The sequence below is a fragment of the Canis aureus genome, chromosome 26 (assembly GCF_053574225.1).
Source record: "Canis aureus isolate CA01 chromosome 26, VMU_Caureus_v.1.0, whole genome shotgun sequence".
Classification (NCBI taxonomy): Eukaryota; Metazoa; Chordata; class Mammalia; order Carnivora; family Canidae; genus Canis; species Canis aureus.
Window position 1 is genome coordinate 41,508,352 of NC_135636.1, and position 13,254 is coordinate 41,521,605.

Below are 13,254 nucleotides of genomic sequence, written 5' to 3' on the forward strand. Positions count from 1 at the left end.
GGCCCACACCTAAGGAATTCAAGTCAAGGGCCTTTGGAGGATGAGTGACCAAAACTCAACTCAACCAACTTTAGCAAAAAAAGGAAAATTATTGACTTGTGCAATTAAAATATCTAGAATAGGTCGGCCTTCAGCTTTGGCTGGATCTGGGGTTTCAAAGGCTGAAGCTCTTGTATTATTTTCTTTTGGCTCTGCTCTCCTGTGTTGGTTTTATTCTTAGGCAGTTTTCTTGTGGTGGCAGAGATGGCTTCCGGGAGCTCTAGACTTTCTTCCTGGTTCAGCATCACCAAGAGGAAGAGCGCTTCTCCTTTCCAATGGCTTTATCCTTAGCTAAAGTCCTGGGGTTGCTACTTATTTGCCTGGCTCATCTCACCTGCCCATCAGGCAGTGGGAAATGGATTGCTCTCATCGACTGGGTCTGCGCCAGGGTCACAACCCTGGAGATAGGAGACGGATCAGTCCTTCCTGAATCATTTAGATCAAGAATGGGGAAAGGATGGATAGTTCCCTCAAGGGATGTGCAAGGTGCTGGTATCAGAAGCAGCAGGAATGGGATATGGGCAAATCCCAAGACAACAGAAGCCATCCTCATGGGAAGTGGAGGGGCTACTATCTGGTTATCTGGCTTTGCCACCAACTTTCCGTGTGGCCCTTTCTCCTTCCTGAGTCTCAGTTCCCCCATCTATATAGTGATTATCTTCACGGATTAACCCAGCTCTGAACTCCTGAGGCCAAAACACTTCATTTAGCCAAAGGCCCTGCATCCGAGATTCACAGATGCAAGCCGTGGCTTAGGAATGCATGGCCTTCACAAACCCTGAGATTGAACTTGGGACAGGACACCCAGCCTCCTGTTCCTGCCCATCCCGGCAGGGTACAGCCTGTGATGGTGGGAGGGAAGGGCTCCAAGGAGGTTTCTTTGCACATCTCCAGTGTTCTCCATCTATAATTGGCTCCGAATGAAATGATCTCATCCTTGAACACTGAGGAAGAAGGGTGGTGGTGGTGGTGGAGGAACAGCTCGCTGGCAGCATCTGACATAATTTGTGACTAACCCGTTTCCCTCCGGAAAGAGAGATGATCTGCTCACTTGAAGAAGACGTAAAAGTTTGGAAAAAACATGTCTTGGTAATCCATTGAGGAGCCTCCAGCTTTTGGTGCTTCTGAGAAGCTCGAGGCATTTCTCCACTCCACCTAAACCAGGTATCTTTTGACTGTTGCTCACAAGTCAACTCGACCACCTGTCACATCAGCCACTGGTTTGGGAGGAGGTGAGCGTGGCCAGTCCATCAAGCGATTTATCTTGTATGGGTTTTTGATGGGGTTTTGTGGCCAGCTGAAACTTGTTTAAATGCCCATACATTAATTTTGAAAGATGGGCTCCTAATCAACTCTGAAAAAGCTTGTCACAGCACCATCTGTTTGGCGTTTGTCACTATTGCATTACATAAGAGGAAAGACATTTTTAAAGAATGCGGCTGCATTTAGTAATTGGATCGCCGGAGAGGAGCCAAGCTGGGGCGGATGGCACCGTGATTCAGAAATGCCACAGGCCCTTCTCCAGGGTGGGGCGGCCTCCCCAGATTCCACTTTGGTTCCGTCAGAGACCCGAGTGCAGCCCAGCTTGGGGGACAGGCCAGAGATGGCTTCTGTTCTTTTCTTTCCGTTTCTCTCTTATGCTTCCCTTTCTCCCATTTGTTCTCTCTCACCTGCCAGCTCAGATCAGTTCCACCACGTATTAGCAATAACCAAATGATTTCACTTCCCTGAGCCCCAATTTCCTCATCTGGAAAATGAGGATGATAATATAGTGTTGCTGTGCAGTGTAAATGCATTAGTACGTCCAGGTTCACACCTTGGGCCTACCCTCTTAGAGTTATGAACATCATTTTGAGGAAAAAGTCTTCTGTTCCTTCAATAGGCCAGCTCAGCTCTGCCTCAGGGCCTTTGCACATGCGGCTTTTCCTGGCATACTCTTTCCTTATATCTTTGCATGGCTGTCTTCTTATTCTGGTCCAGCTCCGATGTCACTTCCTCAGAGAGGCCTTCCCCAACCACCTTAAGTAAAGTACTGCCTGACCTGTTTCCTCCAGTCATACATATTCATCTCTATTACTTTCTTCCCAGAACTTGTTTTTTTTTTTTTTAAAGATTTTATTTATTGATTCATAGACACAGAGAGAAAGAGGCAGAGACACAGGCAGAGGGAAAAGCAGGCTCCATGCAGAGAGCCCGATGTGGGACTCGATCCCGGGTCCCCAGGATCACACCCCAGGCTGCAGGCAGCGCCAAACCGCTGCGCCACCAGGGCTGCCCCCCCAGAACTTGTTTGTCATCTGTCTCCCAGAGGACCTGGTCTTTCTCGGTCGCCGCTGTATCCTCAGCACCTAGACTATTGCCTGGCACATGGTAGGTGCTCAATAATTATTTGTTGAATGAATGACTAAACTCATTAACCCTTAATGACCATCCTGTAAAGCAGGGGCGGGGGGTGGGGAGAAGTGTCTGCTCAGGGTCGTATTGCCAGGAAAGGATAAGAAGGGAGGTGAGGACCCAGGTGCCCTGCTTCCAAGCTTCCTGTGGCCCCCAGGTGGGAACAAGATAGACGTGTGGACCTTTGGGCCCCCCTGCCATCCAGAAGCATTCAAGGAAGGAGTAAGCCCAGGGAGCAGCCTCTGAGAGTGGTAAGAGTGAGCCAGCCAGGCAGCCAGGAGGCAAGACTGTTTACAGGAGCTGGGGCCATCTCCATGACAACTGGACAGCCTACAGCTTCCTGCTTCACTAGGGCGGAGGTGTAGCTTGGTTGGGATCCAGTGAGGACAATGGGGACAGGGACTGGCAGAGGAGGGGGGGACCCAAAACACTCAGTATGTGGGAAGGAGGTCTTGTTTCTGAGAGTTACCTAAAGGCTGGAAGAGCCTGGTGATACATAAGTTTGTGTATGTGCATGTGTGTGTGTCTGTGTGTGTGCGTGTGTGTGTGTGTGTGTGTGTGTGTGTGTGTGTGTAGGGGAGAGTCTGGGCTGTGTGCAGCCAAGGTGCCTGGATTTGAACCCTGGCTTTGCCACTTCTGTACTATGACGTTTTGTACAAGTAAATTAGCCTTTTGGTATCTCAATCCCACCCAGTGTAAAGTGAGCATAGACAGTAGTAGTGTCTTATAGGTAGTGTCTTATAGGGTCCTTGGGATGATTAAATGAGAGAAGAGGCGCCTGGTTGGCTGAGTCAGAAGAGAGTGTGACTCTTGATCTCGGGGTCGTGAGTCTGAGCCCCACATAGGGTGTAGAGATTACGTAAATAAAAATTTCTTTTTAAAATGAGAGAATACTCTTAGAATGTACCTGGCAGGGGTGCCTGGATGGTGCAGTGGTTGAGCCTTTGGCTCAGGTTGTGACCTGGGGCTCCTGGGATTGAATCCTGCATCAGATTGCCCGCAGGGAGCCTGCTTCTCCGTCTGCCTGTGTCTCTGCCTCTCTCAGGGTCTCTCGTGAACAAATAAATAAAATCTTAAAAAAAAAAAAAAAAAAAAAGAATGTGCCTGGCATTGTTATGTAGTTCTCGAAATCAACTTACATGTGACTTTAGGTGGCCTTCTTCCCATGCTGGTAGGGGATTTGGCTTCAGGCACTCTCAGGGATCTCCACTTTCCTGGATTTTTTCATTCATTTAGCAAATATTTATTGAGCATCTACTATGTGTCAGGCAATGTTCTAAAGGCTGGGAACACAGCAGGGAACAAAGCAGACAAAAATCTCTGCTTGAGCAGAGCTGACACTTTAGCAGGGTAGATAGACATTAAGTACGATAAAAAGGAAACATCCTAGGTTAGATGATTGTAAATATTCAGGAGAAAAATAAAGCAAGGTTGAGGGATGTGGACTGTGAAGTAGAGGTTGCAATGTCAGACAGCAGTATGAAGTGAGGGTATCAGAGCCTCACTGAGAAAGTGGCCTTTGGGCACTAGTTGGAGGAGGCAAAAGAGGGAGCGACATAGTTAACTGGGGCAAGGGCATCCTAGGTGTGCAGAATATAGAAAATGCAAAGGCCCTGAGGCAGGAAAGTGAGCATGTATGAGACCGTATCATGTGGTTGTATCTCTTGGCAAGTCTGCATGTGTGGTGTTATGTGGCACACATTTAGTGGTATATGGGTGGTTATGGATGGAGATGTTTGTACGTGTTTGTTCATGCACTGGGCCACTGTGTTCAGCCACAGAGGCTGTGCCTGTGTAATTCAGGGGACGCCGTCCATGCAGATTGCAATGGAATGGGACATCCTAGAGGTGTGATGTGTAGTGGCCCTGTGCATGCTTATAAGTAAATATTATAAAAACGTGTCTGTGAAAATGTCTATATGTGCCTGTGTCTGGACATTTGGATATAAGTGATATGTAAATGTGTGTATGTGAATATATCCTTATCCGAAATGCTAATATTTTATCATGGATTTTTGCTTTAATATTGATTTTTTAAAAATATGATTTATCTTAATTGAGTGCAAGGCAAACCATAAGAGACACTGAACTCCAGGAAACAAACGGGGTTGCTGGAGGGATGGGGGGTGAGGGGATGAGATAATTGGGTGATGGGCATTAAGGAAGGCACTTGACGTCAGGAGCCCTGGGAGTTATATGCAACTGATGAATCACTAAATTCTACCTCTGAAACTAATAAAAAAATATGATTTATTTATCTGGTGCTCCCCTCCTCCCATTTTATGCCACAGTGAGTGCCTCACTCTCCTCACCCTGGTCCTGGCCCTCCTCTGCCCCGGGGACGGAAAATGAATGTGAGGGAGGCCTGGCTGAGGCAAAGGAAGCCTTTCCTTCCAGTTTCTTCCAGTGTCTGTGCTCATCAGCACGTAACCAGAATCCAAACCCAGTCCCAGCACTTCTTGTTCCTTGGAGATAAGATCTGCTAAGTGCTGACTGCATGTGAGGGGCTTGTATATGTTATTTAGTTTTATCCTTACAACTGTCCTCTGGTGTAGATATTTGTTCATTTGATGGAATATATTTTTATTTAGGGCCTACTATGTGCCAGGAGTACCATCTGGTATTCCTTCTGGTCCAGCATCTATTCCTTGTCTTTCCCAGTTTTTCTCTAGGGTACCTGGTCTCTCCCCCGCACGGTTCAACCTGGGCTTTCTGTGCCCCTCCCCCATCTCAGGGTTGGGCGTGTGACTCGGGTGACCCAGTCAGCACAGTCTATCCATCTGGCTATAGAGATTGATTATGGGATACGTGTATGATCCACATTGTTCCTGAGTGAATTCTGGCTCGTTTGCTGCTTTTTGGGGGGAAGAAAGAGCTCTCTTCCAAGAAAAATATTTAGATGTAAGAATGATATAACCCTGGAGCTCCTGGTGAGGATCCACTGCATGCAGAGAGGTGAAAAAAAACAAAACAAAACTGAGGCTTATGACATTTTTAGAGCCCCTAAATCCAGCCATACCTGAAGCCATTACCTTAAGACTTTCCAGTTCTAAAAGTTTACTTTAAAAAAAAAAAAGATTTTATTTATTTATTCATGAGAGACACAGAGAGGCAGAGACACAGGCAGAGGGAGAAGCAGGCTCCATGCAGGGAGCCCGATGTGGGACTCGATCCCGGGACTCCAGGATCATGCCCTGAGCCAAGGCAGATGCCCAACCGCTGAGCCACCCAGGGGTTCCTAAAAGTTTACTTTTTAAAAATTCTTAATTAAGCCGATTTGAGATGGCACCTGAAATGCTGTGCTTGGCATCTTCATTTATTATCTCCTTTAATTCAGAGATGAACTCTGTGGGAAAAGGGTTATGATCATAAAGAAACAGCCTCAGGGAGATAAGTGGCTTGTCCAGGGTCACACAGCAATTTAGTAGGTGGAGCTTGGACTTGAACCCAGGCCTTTCTGACTCCTGAACTTTTCTTCCATTGCACATTGTCTAAGCTCCAGACAAGAGGGTCTGTGGGGGTAATAGACAAAAGGCCTGAGTCCCAAATTAGCTACCATTTCTCTGTGTGACCTCGATGAGGTCTTTCTCCAATATAAGCCTCAGTCTTTCCATCTGTAAGATGGGGAGAATAGTAGTGCCCATCCCATTAGGTTGTCATGAGGGTTAAATGTGATAACTGATGTGAGTAAAGCTCTTAGAACAGGGCTGGGCATGAAGCAGTGAACATGAGCTATTATTACTGTGGCTCTTTTTTTTTTTTTTTTTTTTTTTTATGGAAGGAAGTGGGTCTTGGGGCTTCACCCCTTGCCCGTAGCCAACAAGTTCCCTGCCTTCCGCTTGGTCACAGGCTCCCAGCAGCCCTCAGGTGGTGCCTTCACCCACCTCCAGCCAGATGCGCAGACCCGGCTCACTTAGCCGGGAAGTAGGCACTTAAGGAGTCACTTCCCCAGTTTCTCTTTTAATTTTCGTTACATAAATTTCACATTTCCTGGAATAGAGATCTTGAATGGCTGGATTCATTCGGAAATCGAGTCTGCAGAGGACCTCATTTATATTAATGGAGCCTTGAGTCTAGCTTGCAGGGAGGCCGAGACAAGGATGGATGGTAGGGCTCCCAGGCCGAGCTGCTCCAGGTTGAACCTTGGATAAGCAGATGCCTGTAGATTTAGGCTGGGACCACTCCTATTATGTGGGAGGCTCCTGGATGCAAGGACTGTGTTATGCCTGGTTTGATCACCCCTCAGTGGCTGCCCCCTGCTTGACAAGGTGCTGCGTGATGGGTCCCAGCTGACCTCTCCCACCTCTTGCCTACCCCTCTTCTCATACATCCCTCTCCAGTGAAGCTGGTCTCTGGAGAATATTCTTGCCTCAGGGCCTTTGCACTTGCTCCGCCCTCTGCCTAAAACGTTGTTCTCCCAGCTTTTTGTGTGGTTGGCTTTTTCCTGTCAATCAGATCTTGTCTCATGATCACCATCTCTGGGAGGCCTTCCCTGATTGCCCATCTAGAGTAGTATTCCTCAGTCATCCTGTATCTTATAGCTTGCAATCTGGGCAAGGGACAAGCTGCAGTAACAAACACACATGATTGACTATGACAAGGACTTTACAAAGATACAACACATTTAATCCACACCACAGCCCTTGGAACTAGCTGTTGCTAGTATCAGTTCATGCTGTAGGTTACACAGCCAGAAGTAGGGGAATCAGGATTTGAACCCAGGCCAACTTGCTCCCAATTTTCTGGGTTCACCAGCACTGAAGTCACAGGAAGTTAGAGCTTAACTGCCACAAGGGCTGCAATGGTGTAGGTTCAGGAGGCTGTGGGAAGCCAGGAAACCACTCCCCCTCCTGCCCATCCTGCCTTTGAAGGATCAACAAAACTTCCTAAAAGATGTAGTGCCATAGCCGTGTCTAGAATTTGTTTAGTTTTAACTTTACCTTATAGCCGAAGAATTTTTAATGTCTCCACACTGTCCACAGTTAAATTTTTAAGTAATGCATATTATTCCAGGGACAGACAGTGCTATTCGTCATTTTTGGGCAGTTATGTGCTCGCAATTTTGATATTTTCCCAAATGCTACAAAGGACCAACTCCCTGAATTTAGTGAGGTAATGAAGGGCTTAAGAGTTGGGCTCCAGGGGTGCCTGGGTGGCTCAGTTGGTTAAGCGTCTGCCTTTGGCTCAGGTCATGATCTCTGGGTCCTGGAATCAAGTCCCACATCAGGCTCCCTGCTCAGTGGGGAGTCTGCTTCTCCTTCTATAACTTCCCCTGCTTGTATTACTCTTTCTCTCTCTCAGTCAAAAAAAAAAAAAAGAGCTTGGGCTCCAGACTTGGGTTCAAATCCCAGCTCCACATGCCTGGGACAGGGACATCTCCAAAGTCACTGAGGTGGTTAGATCATCGATAACTAGAAGGCGCTGCACCAATCCACCATCTAGGCCTTGGTTCCAGGTGAGACTCAGGGGCGCCCAGACAACCTTCTCCCCTGCTTAGCAGGTCCTTGGAAATTAGGTTGGTTTAAGAAAATAAAGCAATGTGACATTTCAACAAGAAACTAGTAAGAGTAGCTGTCTCTGGAAAGGGAACCTGGGTGGTGACCAGATGGGGTGAGAGAGAGATTTTCCTTGCGTATCCTTTCATACCTTTCCAATTGACACCATGTGAAATTATTACCTAGTAAATAAGTAAACATTAAAAAAAAAACTTAAAAAGAAGGGAAAGTATTATTTTCACATATCTCTGTGGATTAAGCTTTATAGAGTATACTCATTTTCTTTATTCACCTCAGCAACCTGGGAAGTAGTTATTATGCCCCTGCCTGACACCCCAGAAAACTGAGCCCTCGAGAGGGGCAGGGCCTCACCTGGGGTCACTTGGTGAATTAGTGCCAGAACTGAGACTCCAGGCCAGGCCTTCTGACCTTCAGCTAGGGCAGTCTTTACCCCACCAAGGACCTTTCTTTCCTTCCCCAGTGGAAGCCACTTTGAGGTGTAGATTGGGGAGTGCTAATACATAATTATACATCAGTGTGTCTCATGGGATCAGGGTTCAAATCCAGGGTCTGTCACTTGCCTGTTCTGTGACCTTAGGTAAATCTCAAAACCCCTGGGGCCTTAGTTCTACAGTGGCTAGCCTGCACGATGGCCTCCAGTGATTCTCATGGCCTCGTGGTCACTCATTCAGGTCATCCCCTTCCACAGTGAATAGGGCTGACCTGTGTGGCCTAGGAGATATTGCAGAAGTGCCAGTGTGCATGACTTCCACATCTGGATAAAAAAAAAAGACATGATGGTGGAGTATTATTTAGCCTTAAAAATGAAGGGAATTCTGACACGGGCAACAACGTAGATGAAACTTGAGGACGTGATGGTGAGTGAAATAAGTCAGCCACAAGAAAACAAATGCTGTATGATTCTACTTATATGAGGTCCCTAGAGTCATCAAACTCATAGAGACAGGAAGTACAATGGTGGTTGCCAGGAGCTGGGGGAAAGAGAGTGGGGATTTGTTGTCTAAAGGGTTTGGAGTTTTGCAAGGGTTTCAGTTTTGCAAGATGAAAGAGTTCTGGGGATGGATATAGTGATGGTTGCACAACAGTGTGAGTATAATTAATGCAACTGAACTATGCACTTAAGAATGGTTAGGAGGGTGCCTGCCTGGTTGGCTCAGTTGGAGGACCATATGGCTCATGAGCTCGGGGTCATGAGTTCCAGCCTCATGTTGGGTGTAGGGATCATTTAAAAATAAAATATTTCCAAAAATAAAAAATAAAAATAAAAATAAAATCTTTCCAAAAAAATGTCTGGGGAGGGTAAAATTTATTTGATGTGTATTTTGTCACAATAACATAAGTGGGGAGAAACATTGTAGCTTCTGTCTTTCTGTTGGATCATTCACTCTGGGGAAGCCCTCAGTGGTATGTGAGGACACTCAAGGAACCCTATGGACAAATTCAGGCAGTGAATTGCTGAGGCTTCCTGCCAACAGCTCTGCATCAACTTGCCAACCATGTGAGGGCGCCATCTTGGAAGTTGGCCCTCCAGCCCAGTCAAGCCTTCAGATGATGGTTGTCCTGGCTAACATCTTCACTGCAACCTCATCAGAGAGTCTGTTCCAGAGCCATACAGCTAAGCCAAATTCCTGAGCCACAGAAACTGTGTGAGATAATAAATATTATGGTTGTTTTAAGCCACTGAGCGTTGGGATAATTTGTTACTTAGCAGTAGATAACCAACATATTTCCTCATCTATAAAATAGGGATGATGATCATTTCACAGAGTTGTTGGTGATGATAATTTTATGATGATATCCATAATGATAATTTCATAGGTTGTATTTTATAGGGTTGTTGCTAAGAATTAATTAGCAAATCATGTAAAGGGATGGGAAGAGTGCCTGACATGCAGTAAATGCTCAGTAAGGGTTAAGTAGTATGATTTCATGTTCTCTGTGATTTCTGGCATTGGTAGGAGCTCAGCTAGACAATAGATTTCCATTAAGGAATGGATGTAGGCTGCAGGTTGCAGTAGCAATATAACTTACAGTAATAGTAACAGCTACCATTATTGAGTGCCCACTGTATGCTGAGCTTTGGGCCAAGCAATTTATGTCTTTTCCTTGAAGCCCTTGAAGTGGTGGCTATAATTTTCCCATTTTACGGATCTGAAAACCTAGGCCCAGAGATGGAAAAGGACTGGCCCTAGGTCACACAGCAACGAAGTGCTGTTGCTAGAATTTGAACTCAGATACTTCAGATCCAAGTTTTCTCTTCAGCACCACAAGACTGAGCTGCAGCTTGATGTACTCCCCACCACAAGCCCATTTTTCTCCTTTGGCCAGTTCCTGCTTATTAGCACGGGGGTGGGGGCGGGGAAATTGCCAACACATCTGACAAACAAATAATTTCTTCCTTCATCGCACTTCTGCGAGTGTCAGACTCCCTTCTGCTTGGGAGACCAGAGAGTAGCTTCCCTTAGAAATTTTTCTTTTTCTAATTGCCATGTCTTCTCTCAAACTCTTTCCTTCCATATCCAGGACTAGGAATAAGAAGAACACACACATCCAGAAAAGCATGAAACTACCTGCCCAGCCTTCCTCTCCTGTGGTGTCTCCTCTGGGACAGTTTATTTAGCCCTGAACCTTTGCAGCCTGGCACCTCCAGACATGCCGCCAGCTGGCTCCTCACAAAAGCTCGCCTAATATTTGCTATGGGGACATGTGGCCATCAGGAGGGGCATGTCCCCAGACAGGCGATGAGCTCAGGACATGGGCATCGCCACACCTGCTCCTCTCCCCGAGGAGGGTGGAGGAAACAATTGTGTAACCCCTGACAACAGCCTTTTTCGGAGCCTGTGTGTGTACTTGTGTGTGGGCAGGAGGGCAGATGGGGTCTGGAGGGAGGGACAAGGATGTTTGCACCTGCAATGTGGTAGTGGCTGTGCTGGGCCTGCTTTCTCCCATGTCATTGCTGCTCAGCTATTTCTGAATTGGAGGAAGAAGTACATTTTGCATCATGACCTGTAACACATACAATTGAAATGGAAATTTCATGAATCTGGACTCACATTGTGAGCAATGCATTCTATTCTATTCCAGTCAAATTGTTCTTTCATTAAAAAAAGTACTAGTCATGACCCATGAAATAGTCCAAAGTCCCCTTGAATACAGGTTCCTGATCTGGGTCTGTGAACTTGCATGAGACAAAACTCTGTATCTTTATTTGCGCTGACCTCCAGCTGACATGTAACATTTCCTTCCGTTACAAATACAGGCAACAAATCATGGTAGTATTAGCAGTTCTTGTGACATTCTCACTAATACAGGTCATAGATTATTTTGTATTCCTCAAATACAGCATTTATGCCCTTCCCTTCCTCAGTGTTTTGGTAATTACTAGACCCACTGCGAGATCTTGTTATTTATTAATAAAGAAGCACATGTATTACTATATCACATAGAACATTTTGATAATTGCATTTCAGTAGAATAGCTTTCTTTTGTAAACCTATGCATTTTATTTCATGCACTTAAAATTATTTTTCTGAGAAGGTGTCCATGGGGTTCATTGGACTGCCTGGTCCAGGGCACACAAAGTTTAAGAACCCCTGCATGAGTGGGTCCCAGTTTATGAAATGCTGTCTCAAGCTGTAAACTTCAGGGGAGCGGTGCCCTAGGGTCTCTAACCCATGTGTGTGCCCTGAGCCAGCCCTGAAACCACGTTGATGGCCATTTGTGTAAACTTACCTGTGCCCACCTCTATACAAGGTGCTTTATATAGATCATTCAATTTAATATTGACATCAGCCTTGTGAGGTGGGTGCTATTTTGTACCTCCTCTGTCTCTCTTTACCCAATTTCTTTTTTTTTTTTTCTTTACCCAATTTCATTTTTCTTCTTCACACCACTGTGTCAGACATTTTAATCTGCTAATTGGCAGCGTTCCTCTCTAGGATGTGTTACTCTTTTCACATTTCTTGCAAGACAGGTCATCCAGTAACAAATTCCTTCAATTTTTGCCTGCCTTTCCCAAGGTAATTTTGAAGGGTATAGAATTCTAGGTTGGTGGGCTTTTTCTTTTTTTTTCTCTCAACATTAGAAATCTTTCATTCCACTCCCTTCCTGCTTGCATGGTTTCTGAGAAGTCGTATATAATTCTTATCCTTGGTTCTTATAGGTGAGGTGTTTTTTCCTGTGGATTCTTTCAGGATTTTTTTCTTATCTTTTTCTCTAGTTTGAAAACGACATGCCTAGTGTAGTTATTTTGGGGAAATTTATGCTTTGTGGTGCTTCCTGGATCTGTGGTTTGGTCTGACATTAAGTTTTGGAAATGCTCAGTCATTATCATTTCAAGTGTTTCTTCTGTTCCTTTCCTTCTTCTCTTTCCAGTATTCCAGTTATGCAAATGTCACACCTTTTGTACTTGTCCCACAGTTCTTGGATCTTCTGTAGCTTTCAGTCTTTATTCTCTTTACTTTTTAGTTTTTGAATTTATGCTCTACTGGAGGGGGGTAAACAATAAAATATAGTGTGTCAGAGATGGTGTTATGGAGAACAATAAAGCAGAAGGGGACAGATTTTGAGAGGTGTGTGTGTGTGGGGGGTAGGTTGCCATTATAACTAGGATTGTCAGATAAAGGGGATGCTGAGAAGGTGACACCTGAAGGTACTGAAGGAATGTGTCATGTGGCTAGCCTGGAAAAGATGTTTTAGGTATAGGGGACAGCCAGTGCAAAGACTCTGGGATGGAAGTGTGTTTGGTATATTGGAGAATTGAATGGTGGTCAATGTGTCTGAAGGGGAGTGAGGGAAGGGAAGAGTAATAAGACGGGATCTAAGAGGACTGAGGGATTGGGGAGAGGGGCTGGGAAGGAGCAGCATCATGAGGTGACTCCACATTGGGCATGTTTGAGGGACAGTGAGGAGGCCAGTGACAATGGCACCTCGCATCCTCAGGGGAGAGCTGTGTGTGGGGGGGAGTGAAATCAAAGGGACAGGTGGGGCCAGGGGATGTATGGCCTTGCAGACAGCACCAAGGATTTTGGATTTTATTCAAAATGTAATGAGAAGGCTTTGGAACTTTTTGACAATGAAGTGACATGATCAGGCTGACAGTTTGACAGGATCCCTCTGGCCACTGTGCTGAGAAGAGCTTGAAAGAGATGAAGGGTGGAAGCGGAGAACCTGGTCTGGAGGCTGTTGCCATCATTAGGCAGTAGATGGTGATGGTGTGGCCCAGAGCTGCAGCAGCGCAGGGGACGGGAAGCACAGATCCCAGATCTATTTTGGAGGCAGAGCCCACAGGAACCGCTGACAGGCC

At 45.9% G+C, this 13,254-nt stretch overlaps 1 long non-coding RNA gene across 1 annotated transcript; it reads left to right on the plus strand.

Annotated features, from left to right (window-relative positions):
• The first annotated feature begins 961 nt into the window (after window positions 1-961).
• LOC144298493 (uncharacterized) lies at window positions 962-11,387 on the plus strand. The gene is made up of 2 exons (XR_013365426.1): window positions 962-1,203; window positions 10,473-11,387. It is a non-coding gene; the product is annotated as an uncharacterized LOC144298493 (long non-coding RNA).
• Window positions 11,388-13,254: the final 1,867 nt, after the last annotated feature.